This window comes from Malaclemys terrapin, chromosome 2 (genome assembly GCF_027887155.1).
Source record: "Malaclemys terrapin pileata isolate rMalTer1 chromosome 2, rMalTer1.hap1, whole genome shotgun sequence".
Lineage (NCBI taxonomy): Eukaryota > Metazoa > Chordata > Testudines > Emydidae > Malaclemys > Malaclemys terrapin.
The window spans coordinates 111141318-111153875 of NC_071506.1; the positions used below are offsets into that span (position 1 = coordinate 111141318).

General features: G+C 53.6%; 1 long non-coding RNA gene across 2 annotated transcripts; it reads right to left on the minus strand.

Annotated features, from left to right (window-relative positions):
* Nucleotides 1-285: 285 nt before the first annotated feature.
* Nucleotides 286-2459, minus strand: LOC128832232 (uncharacterized). Of its 2 annotated transcripts, none has more exons than XR_008443930.1 (3): nt 1302-2459; nt 707-846; nt 286-553 (listed from the first exon to the last, which is right to left on the minus strand). It is a non-coding gene; the product is annotated as an uncharacterized LOC128832232 (long non-coding RNA). The 2 variants fall into 2 exon arrangements; XR_008443931.1 differs by having other exon boundaries at nt 648-846.
* Nucleotides 2460-12558: the final 10099 nt, after the last annotated feature.

Below are 12558 nucleotides of genomic sequence, written 5' to 3' on the forward strand. Positions count from 1 at the left end.
GTCTTCTCACCTCAAAAGCTCCCTATACAAACACCCCTCTGTGCCAACATCTCCACCTCAATCATCCCCTCCTCCCCTCCCACTCCCATCTAACTGTCACTTTTCCTCACAGCATCCCCTGATACCGGGAAGGGCCCAGCAACCTCAGCTCAGGCTCCCCTTTCTATTCATTCCACCAGACGGACCCTGTAGCTCTCCTACACTCCTAGAGGGCCCTGGTTCAATCCCCACCAATGCCCGTGGTGTCTATAGGTGGCCATGGTTATACTTACCTATCATTGTAGGTTGTGTAGCCCATTCCTGGCCATGTGTGGTACATCTGCTACTGGCCATCTCTGTGATGTAGGTCCCTCATCCACACAAGGATGTGGCATATCAAAGTCAATCCATCAGCTCCCATCTGGTCTTAACCTCCACGATGGACGGAGAGCCCTACCCTGACCACAGAAAGACAGGGTGGTGTTCTTCAGGGGAATCTGCTGGAGCTCCAGTCTGAAGCTTCTTGCAGGCAATAGAGTCCAGGATCATTACACCTCCTTTGGGGATGCTTTTTCTAGGAATAAAATTATCACAGCACAATGAGAACAACGTCTGAGTCCCAGGGCTGGGATCCAAGGATAAGGGATGCTCTCAGACAGGCTATGTACCAGGAACTTGATCTTTGTCCCAACATCCGCAATCGCTGAGATGAGTGAGTAGTTCCTACCTCCGTGAGAGATGTGTGATTTGCCATCTAAGCATCACTGAGAACCAGCTGTTCTCGCTTGACAGGATGAGGTCATGGTTCCCCAAGCTGGGCCAGCTGCAGGCTCCATTGATGTAGGAGGCATGGACAGCGCCCAGAGCCTGGAAGACAGAGTGGGGAGGAAGACCCTTCTCATTTTCTGTTCAGAGACCTCCATAAAAGAAGGGTCAAGAGGGGAGGGGAGAATGAAGGGGAGGAAGTGACTATGCCCCTGTGGGGAAGGCAATAGAGTGGAACCCAGCCCAGTTCCCAGATCTACCCCAGGTTTAGGTGTGACCTCAGAGAGGTCACTTCATCACCTCATTCCCTGCCTGTAAAATAGGGATAATAGTTTCCTCCCCTACAGGGGGTGAGGGGAAGACAATACAATTGTCGGGGAGGGGCTCGGACACCCTGGGGGTGGATTGTGCCAGGGTGAGGGAAGAGACCCAGAGTTTGCTCCCTACAGCCAGTGGAGGAGGATGGAATCAGAAGGTCAAGGAAGGGCGATGGGACAGGAACTGTTGCCACAGACGGGGCTTAGGAATTTGTCAGTCCCTCCATTAGTGTTTGGTACCTCCATTCAGCAACTAGTTTCCCTGCTCAGAAGACCCCTCCTGTCATTGGCAGTATCCATACTATTTGTAGTTCTTCCTAGTGTCCTCTAGGTGCCCCCTTAGTTCTTCTTGAATGTGGTGGTTTCATTGAACCAGGTTGTTATCTGGCAAGTTCAGAGAGGCCATTGGTAGTGTGGGATGAAATCAGGGGTTACTTTATAGTTAGCAAAAAAAGGTGTCGTTGGCATCATGGTTTGCAAAGTTGGAGCTAATCTGTGCTCTCAGCCAAAGGTACGCGGTCACAGGGAATGAAGCCTGCTATCTTGGTCAATTGATCTACGATAGTCAGTTGTACCATGTGGCCATTTGATTCAGGGAGTTCTACAATGAAATCCGTGGTTCCAAACTGCCATTTTGTTCAGAGCCTGGTAGTCTACCGACGAATGGTTCACTGCAGCCAGTTGCTGTGAGCCCCAGTATGTACAGGAGTGGACTCACCACTGTATGGGAATGGGCTTGTGGAGACAAGTTGCTATGGCGACAGGCCTGCTGATAGCACTTGGAGGGTTTGCCAGAGAACATGGGGGTCATGTCATACTAACCACAGTGAATGTCAGCATTTCTTTGTGTACCTGGGTTACCGCTTCCAGGGGCACCATCACCTGAGTAACCAGTCCTGAGGACAAGAGGGTCTTGTTAATGGTTCCCACATCATCTGATGTGACTTCTGCCAGACGAGGAATTGCAGACCTTGGGCTGTCTCAAAATTTATGATATTATTCACAGCCCCAAAAAGTGCCCAATGCAATGGCCCCTGTCGTGTTTCTCTGGAGATGCACAACTGAACTGGAACTTGGAGATGCGGTGAGTGGCCTGGTAGACTCAGCTGGGTCCCTGAGAAAACTTGGGCTTGTTTGTTTCCCCATACTTTTCAGGTTGGGGTCCGTGACAGGCAGAAAGGGAGTGCATGCCCAGGCCTGCCACAGTAGAAGAACAAGTTATTGCGTTGACTTCGCTCCCTTTCCTCGGTGGTCAAGTGTCAGTGGGCCACATCAACCTGCATAGGATCAGGGGATGAGCTCAAGGGTGTTAGTGCAGAACCTGGGTGAGGCGGCTGTGTAACACGCTCTTCTCTTTTCTTCCCTGCACTCACAATGGCAGTTCTCAATGTGGATGGCTAGATCAATGAAACTGTCCAGGCCCAAGAGAGCTTCTAGCCAGGCTAATTCCTCCTTGAACACTTCACTGAGTGCACAGTGGAAATGATAAAACTGAGCCACCGGTTCCACTTAGCCTTGGCCACAAGTCATCAGATGGCTGGCCTATGTGCCTGCTAGAATTTTGGCAGGAGACCTTCAACCAATCATAGGAATGTGCTCCAGTGTGTTATCGCCAGACAATTTGGTTTGAGTAGAGGTGAGGCCCAATCTAGCACCTCACCAGTCAATAAACTAGTTACCAATTCCCCCTTAGCCTGATGGGTGGGGTAGGTCCAGGGGCATAGGCTGGTTAAGAAACCCCTACATTTTCAGTCATTTCCATTGAACCATTCTGGTAGGGGCACCACAGGGCCAGGCTCAGTTAGCAAAGCCATTGTTCACACCTGGTGTGATGTGTACCCTCTTGCGTAGGGGCCACATACTAGCAAAGGGCCTATTTTCTGCAAAAAGTTGCACCACCTGGTGTCAGGTGCTGCTTCCTATAATTAGGTCTAGTGGTTGGAGCATAGGTCACAGTTAGGCATAGGATTGGACCTGGGTGAAGGGTGGTGCTGGAATCAAGATCCAGGGACAGGGTGAGGTCAAAACCAAGATCAGAGTCCATAGACAAACCAGAATCAGAACTGGAGCCAGAGTCCAGGTGCAGGCCAGAGGTCAAAGCTGGGAGGTCAGAGTCCAAAGATAAGCCAAGTTGATATCAAGCCAGAGTCCAGATTCAAATAGAAATTTGAAGCTGGGTAGTCAGAGTCCAAGTGTCTGGGGAGGATCAGAAGGAGGAGGCAAGGCTGGACTGGGTCAGTGGTGGGGCTGGAGGAGGACAAGGACAATACTGAGCCAGAGTTCATAGCCAACATCTAGAGCCAAGGGTCATGCCAAAGTCAGCAGCTAGAGACCGGAGTAGAGGGTCAAGACAGAGTAAATAGCCAAGAACTGGAGGGCAGAGCGGTGCATGGAGGCAGGAACCAGGAACAAGGTGGGGGCTGGCTCAGCAGAAGGGCAGGGATCTGCTTTGTTCCCTAGATGACTTCCTGGTACTCCCAGGTGCTGCCAACCTGGAGTCCTGCAGATCTAGGTTCAAGTCCCATGAATCCTCACCTGGGGACTCTCTTCCTAGGAATAAAAGAAGGACAGCACAATGACAAAATGTCTCTGGGCTGGGATCCAGGGCTGGGGGCGCTCCCACTCAAGCTATGTGCCAGGACATCATCTCCATCCCTAGTTCCTGTTCATTTCACACTCAGAGACCTCCTAGAAGGAGGGGAGATTAAAGGGTAGAAAGAGAAGCTTTCCTGGGGGGAGAAGGAACTAACCTGGGACCCAGTGCAGTTCCCAGATTTAATATAATATAAGGAGATATACCTATCTCATAGAACTGGAAGGGACCCTGAAAGGTCATTGAGTCCAGCCTGCTGCCTTCACTAGGAGGACCAAGTACTTGATTTTGCCCCAGATTCCTAAGTGGCCCCCTCAAGGATTGAACTCTCAATGCTGAGTTTAGCAGGCCAATGCTCAAACCACTGAGCTATCCCTCCCCCTGGGTCACAGCCCTTCCTCTGTGTCTTAGTCCCCACCTGTCAGATGGGGCGGCTCCTTTCCTGCCCCAGGGTGCTTGGGGGGAGTTTCATTCGTGGCTGGGAGGGGTTCAGATACAATGTGGGTGCATTAGGCCCCGGGAGGTGGCCACAAGCTCATGGGTGACAGAGGCCATGGGAACATCTGAGTAGTGACCATAGGGGAGGAGCTCCATGTCAGGCCACCAATCCCAGACTGCAATGATTATTAATGATAAATCCTGGTTCTACGGATGGGAGCAGGAGCGAGGGCAGAGAGGGCAAGGCCAAGAAAAAGGAGGGTAGAGAGAACCTATAGCCCAGACAAATGGGATTCAGGAGCAGAGGGAAGGCCCCAGTCCACCCACAAGGGAGAGGGCTTCTCAGTGCTATGGGCTCTATCTCCACTCCCACTAATACCCCCTCCTCCCCATGTACGGTGAGACAGAGCAGTACCTGCAGCAGGGAGTCTGAACTGCTGGACAGGTGAGGTGGGGGGGGCCTTTAAGGGTGTCCCATGGGGCACAGGCCCTGTAGCACCTTGGACACCTGGCACAAGCATCTGATGGAATAGAGCTGGGCCATCACTTTGTCAGTAACATCCTCCTGCTGCAAGGGAAAAAGGATTAGTCGGAGACTCGGACACCCCTTCGGCAACGAGAGGTATTAACAGCACCGTGAGCCAGGAAAAGTTCCACCTAGCCCTCCCCACATCTGAGGGATGGATTCCCGCACCAAACCCCCAGATGGACTCTTGTCTCCTTTCTAGCGACCTCCAACCCCACTCCCACCATTGTAGAGTGAAGCTCCTGCCCCCATTCCTTTCAGTCCCCCCGTGAGAGCTGTTCTACCTCCAAACCTAGGAGGGGAAGCAGCTCAGCTCCCCACAATCCTCTCAGCCACCCCCTGCCCCTCCAGCTGAGGCATTGGGAGGCTTTTGGCAGCAGGGAACTGGGGTGGGAGGAAGTTAAGACCTTTCCCCAAGTGACCTCTGGTTCTTGTGTTGAAGCCATGGACCGTAGCTCTGGAGAATGGGGCACATTGGCAGCTTCTGCTGATTGAATCCTCCAGTTTTCCCAGTGCAGGCCCAGCCCGGCCAGCAGCAGAGCAAGATTTCCCCAGCCCATGTGCCTCAGCCCAGCCTGGTTAGACTTTGTGGCCCTTTCAGTCCTTGGCCTCCAAAGCTGCCAGTGATGGGGCAACTCTGGATGGTGGTTCGGATGACATGGACACTAGACCACTAGGAACTGGTCTGAGGCTCTGAGGGGCATGAAAGGCTGGCAGAGGTCACTAGGGGAGTTTCCTGCCCCTAGCATGAGCAATGGCAGCTTGTCCTGTTGATGTGATGCCTGTAATTAAATAGCCTGGCTAGAGAGCTGGGTCCAGGGGTGAAAGTAACTTAAAGGGCTTACCGGTACTCCGGAGTCCTGAGCAGAGGGCATGGCCTCAACCAGAACGGGTGGGGCCTTTAGAACCCCTGGCCCTTTAAATCGAAATTTAAAGGGCCCTGGGCTCCGACTGCGGTAGTGGTGGCTGGGAGCCCCTGGCCCTTTAAATCACTGCTTGAGCTACCAGCTGCAGAGGCAGCTGGGAGCCGCAGGGCTCGGGAACCATTTAAAGGGCCGGGGGCTCCCAGCCGCTGCTACCACAGCGGAGCCTGGGCCTTTTAAATTGCCAACGGAGCCCCGGGGGTCCCGGCTGCTCCCCTATCCCAGGGCTCTGGCAGCAGGGCTCGGGTGGCAATTTAAAGGGCCCGGGGCTCCTGTCACCGCAACCGCCCTGAGCCCTTTAAATCTCTGCCGGCTCCAGCAACAGGGCTCTGGCACCAATTTAAAGGGCCTGGGGTGGTAGCAGCGGCCGGAGTCCCGGGCCCTTTAAATTGCTGCCAGAGCCCCACTGCCAGAGCCCCCAGATAGTGGAGGTGGCCGGGACCCCCGGGGTTCCGGCAGTGGGGCTCTGGCAGCAATTTAAAGGGCCCGGGGCGTATGGCGTACTGGCTCTTGCCAGTATGGCATACCAGCTTACTTTCACCTCTGGCTGGGTCTGAACTGCTTTGAGCTGCGCAAGGGACAAGCTGTCTCTACCCTGCGCATGGAGCTGAATTAATCTCTAACAATGGCACCTGCAATGACTCATTCACCTCCTTGCTCCCAGGCCAGTAGGGTGACCAGATCACACAGGTGAAATATCGGGACACGGGTGGGGTGGAGCAATAAATAAATAAATAAATAAACAGCTGCCAGAGCTCCACGCCCCGCCCCCTTCCCACCAGCATGCCTCCGCTCCGCTTCCACTTCCCCCCTCCCTCCAGAGCTTGCGTCGCCATACAGCTGATCAGTGCAAGCCTGGAAGAGAGGGGGGAGGAGGAGGAATGCGGCGTGCTTGGGGAAGAGGTGGGGCCAGGGCAGGGATCTGGGGAGGGATCCAATGGGGCAGTGTGGGGGCGGGGCTGGGGGTGCAAGGGCAGGGTTTTGGGGAGGGATACAATGGGGGAAGGAGGGGGCAGAGTCGGGGCGGGGGGGGCGCAAGCCCCCTCCGGGCTCCGCTCCGCCTGTGAGCGGAGGCAAAATATCGGGACAATTTGCGTCCCGGCCAAAGGTAGGTCGGGACGCGGGACAAATAAGCAAATATCGGGACAAATAAGCAAATATCGGGACAGTCCCGATAAAATCGGGACATCTGGTCACCCTACAGGCCAGCGAATGGGGATGGGATGGGAGTGACTTTCCAGTGCCTGGAGGTGAAAGGCCCTGGATCCCTCCCCAAAGCTAGATTAATCCTTCTCTGGTTACCTTGTCCTCTATCAGCTGGTCGGCTTCCCCCACAATGGAGACCGGCCCAGCCTGGCTGACATGTAGCCGGGGGTTGTGGATGGCCAGCAGCACCACCTGCGGGAAGGATCTTCTCTGGCCTTCTGAGAAGATCTCTCCAAAGACCTAAAACCAACAGCACCTGAGCCCTTGGCAGATTGCCCAGAACCAGGCTTCAAATCCCTCTAATGGCTCACATACAGGGTAAGAGTCCTGCTGCAGCCAAGGCAGCTAATTCCCCTTGAGGACGTTTGGTGTCCCATGGTCCAGGGATCCCCCTTTAGTAAGAGGCCATGGGCACTGAGGCCTCTAATAGGTCAGGATTCACCTCAGGAGCCCTGACATGCTGGGAATGTGTATGTGTGCCTCAGCCTGGCGCGCTCTGGAATGTAGCTCACAAAGACCACACAGGGCCCTCTACTGCTTCCAGCAGCGATATCTCCTGGCGCTCACAAGCTAGAGGGATGGGGCTTTCAGAGCTCACTCAAGTCCCACTATCCACCCCACTGACATTCCTACAAGCCTTACATACAGTGCATTAATGCAGCCCAGGGTCAGGGCTGTCCCTAGCCATTTGGGTGCCCTACGCAGCCCGCCCAGTGTCTGAGAGGCAGGAGCTGTGGGGGGCACTTTTGGGGGCCCCACAGGCCCAGAGTGGCCCGGGGGATTAGCGAGGGGCCGGGAGCAGCCACTCGGGGGAGGGGGGTTGGGGGAAGGGATCCCCACCCCCCAACTTACCAGCAGTGGCGGGAAGCGGAGCAGCCCAGCCCCAGCCCACTCCACTCTGCCAGCTCCCAGCCACGGCGCTCCACTGCTAGCCACCAGTGAGAGCCGGGGGCGGTCCTTTCCCCAACCCAAGCGACATGGCTGGGGCCGGGGCAAGGAAAGCGGAGCTGCACTCACCGGCGGCGGGAAGTGGAGCACCGTGGCTGGGAGCTGGCGGAATAGAGCTGGCTGGGGCCGGGTTGCTCCACTTCCCGCCGCTGCTGGTGAGTGCGGGGTCACTGGGGGAAGAGGTGGAATGGGGTGGGCCAGGGGCGGAGCAGGGAGGAAGGGGAAAGGGAAGGGGCAGGGCAGAGGGAGTTGTCTGGGGCTCCACAGCCCCCTAGGGATGGCCCTGCCTCTTGCAGTGGGTGCAGCCCGCGGGGGGGGGGGGGGGGGGGGGCAGCCAAGGAATAGGGCTGGTCACCGGGGCTGGTGCTGCCGTATATGCAGCACGCAGATGCCTAGGGAACCATGAAATTTGGGGCAATTTGGTGCCCCAAATTTCATGGTGCCTTACACAACTGCGTATGCTGCGTATGCCTAAGGATGGCCCTGGCAGGGAATCCAACAAGGATCTTGCCAGGCTGGACATGTCCTTCCCAACTCAGAGACACACACAATGGGTCCTCTCTCAGACACTTTGGTGTCAGCCATAGAGACAGTGAGTGGAGCCGTATGCCTCAAGAGACAATCCTGCATTAACTCTATGCCACATAGCAATGGATCTATGATGCATGCAGAAATCAGGGCCATTAGGAAGGCTCCAAACCAGGATCCTCAGCCTCTCCCAGCTGAACACTGTCAGCTGGAAATAAGTAGCAGGCTCGTGTCCTGTATCCAGACACAGCCACGGCAGGGGGAGACAGCTCCACACCTGAGGTGGTGAGTCAGGATGAGTCAGGTTGAGAGTCCTTACCTCCCCCGCTGTGGCCATATTCCTATAGCCAAGGCGCTTGGTGTCCTGAAGCCCGTCCCAACACCACAGCTCTTTGGCATCTCTGATGTCCAGGCCTGGGAAAGAAAGACACACACATTCACAGGCACCAACTTTCCAATATGCTGGGGGATGCTAGACCCCTGGCTCTGCCCCAGGCCCCACCCTCACTCCACCCTTTCCCCCAAGTCCCCACCCCATTCCACCTCTTCCCACCCCTGCTCCACCTCTTTCCACCACATTTCACCTCCTCCCCTGAGTGCACCGCATCCTTGCTCCTCCCCCTTTCCCCAGAGCCTCATGCACGCGGCAAAACAGCTGATCGCAGCAGGTGGGAGGCACAGTGAAGGAGGAGGGTTGATAGGGGGCTGCCAGTTGGTGCTCCGCAGCCACCATTTTCCCCCGTGAAATCGGCCCCTATGCACACATTTGTGAGAGTTTTCATTCTGGTTTCAGTGCCTGTTTTTGTCTGTTTCCATTGCTGGGTGCACACTGGCTGGGGCCCTCACGATATCCATGTCCCAGTGGATTCGCAGGGTCACCACCAGGCAGTTTAGTATCTGGAGGGGGATTGTTCCATTCATCACAGAAATCATGTGACCATTACGGATTTTGTGCTCTAGGAGTGGGACCCTGTTAATGAAGGCGTCTAATGCTGAGAACCCCCCACTCCCACTGAAATCAGGATCTGGCCCTAGGTACCCAGCTGGTGACATCCTGCAAGCTTTGTGTCCTTCCCCTGTGGTCCCTGCTCCTTCCCCTGCCTTCACTGTGGGCTTTTTCCCTCCATGTGTCTCAATAGCACCATTCCTGCCTTTTCACCAGCTGGCAGCCCCATGGATGGGTTGATTTCCCTGGGGTGGGGGACAGAGCTGGGCTGTCAGATAAAAGAGCCAATTTTCTTGGCACTTTCGCACTTATCGCTTCCTAATTCAGGGAGTGGGAAAAAGAAAGAAGAATTATATACGCTGGGGTCGGTCTCAGAGGTGGGGTCTTCTTTCTCTAGAGTCTTATAGCCCTGCAGAGTGAGTGTCAAAGGAGGGCCACTTTTCCATAGAGGTCCTATTGACCAGCTGGGGTCAATCTCCTTCCCTTCCCTCCTGCCCACAATGTGAGCAATGGGACGGCTCCTCTGCCCCTCCCCTTCCCTCCTGCAGCTGCCAGCCAGGGGTGGGGAGGAACCTCAGGTGCTCGAGGTGTGCTGTGTCAGAGAAAAGGTGGGGAACCACTGCTATAGGGGCCCCATTGCCCAGCTGAAGTCAGTCTCAGAGCAGACCCTTGGTTCTATCGGGGTCACACTGCTCGTCTGGGCTGGTCTCAAAGGAGAGCCCCTGGTTATATTGAGGTCCCAATGGCCCGCTGGAGCTAGTCTTGGAGGGGCTCATTTCGGTAGGTCACATTCCCCAGCTGGGTTTGTTACCCCTCTTCTGCAGTAGTAGCTGGTAGAGCCGGGACAATGGGGATAATAGTTTCCTCCCTCCCAGGGAGTGACGAGAGGACAATCCCATTGTCAGCAAGAGACTCAGACACTCTGGGAGTGTATTGTGCCAGGGTGAGGGAAGGGACCCAGAGTTTGCTTCCTTCAGCCAGGGGGAGGAGCATGGGATCAGAAGGTCAAGGAACGGGGCAGGAACTGCTGCCACGGACATTCTTGAATGTGGTGGATTCATTGAAGCAGGTGGCTAGCCGCCGAGTTCGGAGAGTCTGTTGGTAGTGTGGGATGAAATCGGAGGGAAATCTATAGATAGCAAAAAAAAGTACCATTGGGTTTGTGGTTTGCAAATTCTGAATAGCGTAGGAGGGTGGGGGAGCAATTCTCTTGGTTGTAATTAAGAAAAGCAACATAAATATTGCTCCAGTACTGGAGCAATATTGCTTGCCATCTTGCCATTCATCTGTGGGTAGTATGCCCAGGAGGCATTGGTGTGGATGTTTAGTAGCCGGATAGTTTAGCGCCAGAAACAAGAAATGAACTGGGGTCCTTTATGAGAAGTGATGTGGTTAGGAAGCCTATGCAGGGAGATGACATTTGTTTCTAGGAGCTGATCTGTCCTCTCAGACAAACGTACGTGGTAACGGGATGAAATGTGCCATCTTGCTCAGTTGATCTATGATAGTCAGTTTTTCCATATGGCTATTTGATTCAGGGAGTTCTACAATGAAATCCATGGAAATGGGTCTCCAGAAGCATAAGGGTGCCAAGAAGTCTGGTGTGTGGTGCCTTCATGCAAGCGCAAAAGTCACGTGACTGAACATAAGTCTGAATTTCAGCCCACATCTGGCAGCACTAAACGAAGCAGGAGGTTAGGCAGTAGGTATTGAGGCATCCAAAGCGCCCTGCAGGGGAATTCTCCTGGTTCGGATGTAGTACCTTCAAATGGGGACATCCTGGCAGAACACACATGAAGCCCTCAGTTAATGTTATTGTGTCCTACAAGGAATGTTTATTCTCATTCTTGGCTCCATTGCTCCAAGGGGTCCCCCATTCCCTGGCCAACGAGTCATCCCGCGAGGCTGATCAAATTAGCATGATTAGAGCTTGAAGTATGGCAGCATTAAGCACGTTGTGGGGCTTAAGGAGCTAGGGCTATTTCTGGCTAGCTTTCTCCCCTTCTTGGTTATATTCTCTGTTATGGGACAGGATGTAGGCCTGCCCATTCTTGGTTCCCAGTCAATAAGTTAAGTAATCTTGAAATTGAAGCAGGAGAAGAATAAGATCTAGCTGAATTGTCCCTCATTCAGTGCTTTGGCCTTGTGCAGATACTGGATGTGTTTGTGATCAGTATAAACTTGCACTGAGTATCAAGCCCCTTTCAGCTAATGACACCAGTCTTTAAATGAGGATTTAATTAGAAGCAACAGATTATCACGGCTCTCGTAGTTTTGGTCTGGGGGAGGGGGGTGAGCCTCCATGAGTGTTATGCACGGGAGTGCAACAGGTGCTTGGGGCCATGCCTGAAAAAACACAGTCCCGATGGCCATATTAGGTGTATCAACTTCCATGATGAAATGCTCCAATTGAATCGGGGTGCGCCAGAATAGGTGCAGCAGTGAAGGCATTTTTAGCCATTTGAGGGCTTCTTGGGCCTGGGGCAACCAGACAAATTTGGCAATTTTGTGGAGGAGAGCTATCATGGGGGTTATTCGCTCTGTGAACCCTGGGCTGAAGCAGTAGTAGAAACTGGCGAAGACTAGGAAACGCTGCACTTCTTGAGCACTCCGAGCTGCCTCCCAGTTGCGAATGGCTTCCATTTTATTTGGATCAATCTTAACGCCTTCTGGGGAGAGGATGTGCCCCAAAAACTCCGTGGAGGATTGGCCGAAGGTATTCTTTTTCAGTTTTGCATATAGACCATGCTGCCACAACCTCTGATGTGGTGCATGTGCTGCTCTGGGTTCTCCAATAGGAGAAGTATGGCATCTAAATAGATGACAACGTATTGATCCAGAATGTCCCCAGATAAATCACTGATGATGTGTTGCAAGGTCACAGAGCCATTAGTCTGTCCAAATGGCATTACCAGATATTTAAAATGTCCATAATATGTTGGAAATCTGTCTTTCCGCTCAAATCTGTCCCCTACCCAAATGAGTATTAGATTCTAAGTCCCTGGAGGTCTAGTTTGATGAATATCCATCAGATTTCATGTGATCCAATGATTCTGGGATTAAAAGTAGGGATTCCAAACTGTCACTTCGTTCAGGGCCTGGTAGTCTACAGAGAAGTTCAGATTCCCACCTTTCTCCTTTCCAAAGAGAGCCAGGGCCCCTATATGACATGCTGAGTAGCAAATAAACACTTGTTTTTTCTTGACTATACGCAGGGAGAGCCACCAGTTCTGGTTCGGACTGTGGGTAAATACAGCCAAAGGCAACTTTCGGCCAAGGTTGGTGATCAATAGGGCATTCTTAGTCTCGACACAGAGGCAATGTGTCTGCATTTCTTTTGAAGATATCCACATTTGAGCCGGGGGTTGGACTAGATGACTTCCTGAGGT